Below are 6,000 nucleotides of genomic sequence, written 5' to 3'. Positions count from 1 at the left end.
GACTATTTTGGTCATGGGTTTTATACACTTTCTGTAATAAAACATCTAAAAGCATCCATCTTATTATCATATGGGGGAGCGTGGGACAAAATCCTATCAAATGGGGGTCCGTGGTCTAATCTTTGTCAGTTTAGGGGGGTCCCTCATGTGAAGAAATGTTGAGAACCACTGCCGTAAAATCATCTCACAACTCACCCAGATTGAGAGCCGCTGGTCTCTGTGGTCTTTGACCCCTGAATCCTAGAAGGGTTTCTGTGCTGTTACAGACATTTTGGGTATCGCTCTCCTGGTCTGGTCTGGTCTCTCTCTCTCTCTCGCTGTACTGTGCTGTTTCCCTTCAGTGATTAACATGGTGAAAACCTGGTCAACCGCTTTGTGGTCTCAATGGTTGGGCACTGCCCTGTGTGTACAAATGCCATCGCTGAACTTGGTAAAATGTGTTCAAATCCACGGCGGAAATGTAGACAAGTAAATGTAAAGCAGGGGAGAGATGTACAGAAACACATGAGTGTGAAGCAGTAAAGTGTCAAATTATATTGTTATTTAAATATTGAATCCGGTAAAACACCTATGTCGTTTTATTTTTTATAATTAGAAGCACATAGACGACGGCGTTCAGTCATGGACGCTCACGCAAAACACACAGACACATTTATACATTTATTCATTCCCATGCAGCGCAGTGTCACTTCAAACAACCTACTCACAAGAACCAGCACATTCACTGACATGCCAGGTGCATATTCTGCACAAAATGATAATAACATATTCTTTGCTATATGGTAATCCCTATAAGAACAAACAAGATAAGGCTACTGTATGCTATCACAGCGAGAACCGTTTCTCCTCTGCAGCTCGACAAACAGTAGAGGGCATATTATGTCGGCGTTTACTGAACGATTGTCTTCGCTGTCATTGGTTCATGTCGGTTCAGCAGTGTTTTAGTGGGGACTATCTCTGGTGGTTCCCCCACACAACAAGAGCTGCAGTGTGTTTTAATGAGTCCAAGGGGGCGCCAGAGGCCATTTAAAGTGGCCTGTTGAAGACGTTCTGTGGTAGAAGAACATGATGTTTGTAGGGTGATGTACACAGGAAGTGACGTACACAGGAACGGCTGCCTCACTTCAACCAAAGCCTGCAAGTCACATTGTTTACACCGAAGGGTGCCGTTAAAGAAGCGATTTTCTAAATGGAGTTCAGTGGGTCGTGGGTGAGACTGTTCTGACTGAGCAGCTGAGAGCAGAGATTGTTTCATTTAGAGCAGTGGTCAAACAGCTATACTTGTGGACATAAATCGGATACATTTACATGGAGGATATTGCAGACATAATCTGAATAATAGCCTAATCAGAATAATAATGACCTATGCAACCACCTCACATGGAATAGACCAGCCCGTTCAGAATGAGATGTTACTGCGTATGAAAGGGGCAGTTAGGCTATTAACCTTTGGTAATCCGCTCAACAGGAGAATATTAGCGGTTAATAGCCATGTAAAAGCTTCGGCCCAGTACTTTCTTTGGTTGGAAATAGAGGGTGAGACGGGAGTGGTTTTTCACTCCTGTCGGATCCCACTCCCACAAAACACTCCAAATCCCAGTAGAATGACTCCCATCCCAATCCGCTCCCATTTTTGCCATACAGTACATCATGTACATCATCACTTTATTTATAACATATTCTGTGTAAATGACAGTGTGTCTTCCAGGCTTTGGTTTCCAGAGACAGACAGAGTGGTGGCTGTGACTCCAGTGCAGTAGTTCAGTGCCTATACTAAATGTGAGGTAGTGCCTCGACTATGAACTCTATTCTATAATAAACTATTTTGACTTGCTGTCTGGTTCCATATATCCTGTGTGTGTTTGTTTTTGTCCTGACTGCCGACCCCCCTCTCTTCCTCTTCCTGATGGAGGGAGGGGGGAGAGCGAGGGGAGGGAGGTGAGAAAGAGAGAGAGGAGGAGACAGCAGAGGGGAGGAGATGATGACGGGGGAGTGTCTATCTCCCTCTCTCCGCGGAGGTGTATAGAGAGCCAAAGTGAAACGTCACTTCCTGTTTCAGCACTGTACCCGAGATTTTCATCCGCCATTTATTTTCCCATAGACATTTCATAAATTGCTTATAAAAATAGTTTTACTTGGTCAAACCAAACGCTTCAGATATATTTAGAAACAGGAGAGAGCACTCGGACCAAAACGTAAAATATGGTTCTATGGTATCTCCCGATTCTAAATAGAGCTGAACTGTTTGGCTTGACGAAAGAAAACAATTTTTATACGCATTTTACAAAAATGGGAAAATAAATGGCGGATGAAAATCTCCGGTACAGTGCTGAAGCAGGAAGTAGGGCTGTCACTTTGCCTCTCTATGGGGGGCTGTCACGGGGGGGGGGGGGGGGGTCACCCGATCCATTATAGATGAAGCCAACATCAAAACCCACTTCAAACGTGTGCAGCTGGAGCGCTCCTGCAGAGAGAGGAAAAAATGATATGAGCATGAGCATTTCCTGTTGGCAGTGGTAATGACTGGATGTGTATGGCTCCGGTTGGCCTGCTTCTTCAAATGAGCCTCCTCGCTCCTCCTCGCTCCTCTCCAACAAAACGACACGCCAGATGCAATAAGCGTCACGGGAGGAGTCCTGCCTGCAGGAAACACCGGCCACCATCACACCCCTGTGCATGCTGGGAGATCAGACGCTTTTTTTACAGTGTTTCTCCATGCGTTGCGATCACAAAGCCGGCGGTGATCCAGCACGTTAAACAAGCATGTAATTGGGTTGCGGGTGAACTTTGACCTCTGATGAATATTCACCAGGAACGCCCCTGTGCTTGTGCATTAGGCTACCTTGCTGCTTTACACACACAATGAAACACAGTACGGTGGGCCATTTAGACTGAAGTTATAAACCCAAAGATGTGGGAGGCTGATGGGAAGAAAAGGGACAACACCAAGCCTCCAGGAATGCCGTGGGCTGTGAAGCTATTTTGGCGCCAAACTTGGTATTGCAAGTCACGTGACGCCTTTTTCCCATAGACATACATGGGGAAAGAAGCAGCTGTAAAACTCGGGGGACACATTTCTGGCTGTCACTCAAAGTCAAAAACGACTCTTTGAATAATCAAGTTTTAAATTATTGCGTTTTTCTTTAGAAGCCATCAAGAGACGTTTTCTGGAGCTCCCCCTCTCTCTGTGGCGCTGGCTGCTAGACTTCATGTAGGCGTAGGCGGGGCCAAGAAAAACACTACTGCGCAGAATCTATGCGCCCACCAGGAAGTAGGAGTCAAAACCTTTTCGGCACAAGCGAGACAGCAAAAAACAACAACAACATTAGCCTCATTAACCAACGTCTCCTGTATAAAACACGTCATACAGTGCAATTCTCTCTTCCCCAGCCAGCCTGATTACTGGGCAGACAGAGCGGGGTGACAGTGACACCAGAGAGAGAGAGGAGGCGAGGAAGAACCACTGAACCATTGTCAGACCTAATTGATTTTAAGGGCGGCAAAGCAATTAAGCTGATGAACGCCATTCTGGGCTTCTGTTGGCATGGCGAGGAAAAGTGTTTAGGAGTGGCGTTAGGCCCAGAGCCGCATGCACAGTTGGAAGTCTGGTGTCTGCTCTGACATATTTATAATTACCATATCCTAACTATGTAATGGGGTGTACTGCTTGGACTGAAGACAAAGCATTTTGTTGATGCTGCTGCTGGGATCTCAAATAAGAGTCTGGAACTGAAGAGGGGGTTTAATGTAGGCTTTGGGGGAATGATGGGTTACAAGTTAAAGGAATACAACAGAGGGCCCTTCTTCACAAGTTCACAGGACTGACTTTGATAGCTGCCAGGCATTTGGCACTGCCTCTCTGATCACAGATGTCATTTGACTGTTGCGCCCAGGTGGAGAAGAAATAGATCCACAGCAGGAAATGATGACTCGGGGTCTGATGGTGCACATGATGCTGGCAGGGTGTGACACTCCTTCAACTGAGACACATGTGTTATTCTGTTCCTGCTGCAGCCCCACAACATCGTGAAGCTATGGTGCATCTCTGTGGAACAAAGAATCAATATACCTTGTGTTTGCTCTGCTATATACACAAGCAGGAATCAGCATAATACACACTGATGAGTTCTAACTAGACAGATTATTTTTGCAAGATTTTGCACACGGAAATATGCAGGCACATACTGACTGTAGCCTATACATTGAGGTGTGATATGTGCAGGTGCATACAGAAATGCAGAACTTAGTGACAGTTTGGACAAACCACATTTTTATTTGTATTATTATTATTATTATGATGATGATTATTATGATTATTTTATTATTATTGTTGTTATACATTTTACTATTATTATTTACTATTTTCCACATTTTAGAATATGGTAGGAATAGTAAAGACATCAGCAGCCATCAAATGTAATACACAAATTGAATTATATGCAATGGAATTTATATTATAAAATATATTTTAGATTCTTTAAAAGTAGCGTTGGTTGAACATCTGCCTGGAGGCTTCAGTCGATCGCGTGTGTCGCGCACGCGAGCTGTTGGGAACTCACCCTGAAAACAGCCATTTCACACACACAAGAGTCAAGACAGGACGTAAGTTTTTATAGAATACCGTGTTTTAGGAGTCCCTGAGCTGTAGAGATGGACGGAGGTTAATGTAACGTTAGGTTTACTGTCTTACCTTCAGAGTTTCCGATTTAAGTTGTTACGTGTCTAGACTACGGCTGAACGAGCAGTTTCTAGTTAGCTTGCGTTTGCGTTAGCTAGCTAACACTAATAATGTGTTAGCTAGCTGCGCCTGCAGTGCGCCTGTTTCTTGCCCAATATTTATTGAACCCCGAATAATTCTATGCGCAGGGTCGACATGAGCAAGAGGAGAGGAGATATCCGGCACTTTTTGGTGCTAAAAAAGAGTACCGGTAAGTTGAAACTTGTATTAGAGAGATGACATTGCAGTCTGTGGTTGTGAGTTTGACACTGTGCTGTTCTGTTCTGCAGAGGGAGGTGGGAGGTCAGAAATGACAGCCAGCAGGCAGGAGGAGGTCAGGGGGGCAGGCAGGCAGGACCTAGGCAGTAGCAAAGAGGTGAGGTATAGAAAAGGAGACTGCACTTACATTTATAATCTCAAAGATATTTAACTATGTAAATAAATGTGTTAAGTCACTATCACCAACTGTTTTAACAACACAATCACACGATTGAGCCTATATTGATGGAAGCCTTTACATTTTCAGTATTGTATTGTAATATTCTTTCAGTATTGATACTGTAAGGATTGTAAGACTTCAGTTCACTGAAGCACACGTCTGTGCTGTAGCCAGGGGTTTCCTTCACAACCAATTGTCATTGTGTGATTCACAACTCTGATGATGATGCCCCCCTCTCTCACCGAGGTGTCAGAGTTCTGGATGCGAGTGGTACTGTCTGTTTTAAACCGTCGCTGGCAACACAAGGATGAGAAAATGAATAGAGGAGGAGCCCCGTCAAGCCCGGCTGTTCACTTATAGAACCGGCCGGCACATGATGCTCGTCTGCCCGGGCGACTCAGCCTCTATATAGAGAGTATGGGTCAGTCGGAACCACACCGACTCCCAGTATCTCCTGCTTCATTGCTTTATCTCTCTGTCTGTGAGTTTTCCACCTTGACTTCACTCCAGCCTTCGAGGGGAAATGGAAGGTCATCACGTCACTGATGGCCACAGGGAAGTCAGTGGCTCAAGACAGGTGTTACAAACAAACACAACTATTTAGAATGGCAGCGTCTTTACCAGTAGGGATGTAACGATACAGTCAACTCACAATTCGATACGATTCACGATAATGAGTTTACGATATGATTTTCTCACGTTGTTGTTTTTTTTACAAAATGAGATTGCAGACAAATGTTCCTTTAATTATTTCTTAGACAAAAACTTTATTTTGATTTGAATCTTTGAATTAGAATATTTTTTTAACGGTCTTCCGATGTATTGTTACATTCCTATTTGCCAT

This window comes from Poromitra crassiceps, assembly GCF_964638095.1.
Source record: "Poromitra crassiceps genome assembly, contig: HAP1_SCAFFOLD_293, whole genome shotgun sequence".
Taxonomy (NCBI): Eukaryota; Metazoa; Chordata; class Actinopteri; order Beryciformes; family Melamphaidae; genus Poromitra; species Poromitra crassiceps.
The sequence above is the reverse complement of the archived record's forward strand: the minus strand, read 5'-3'. Positions refer to the sequence as shown.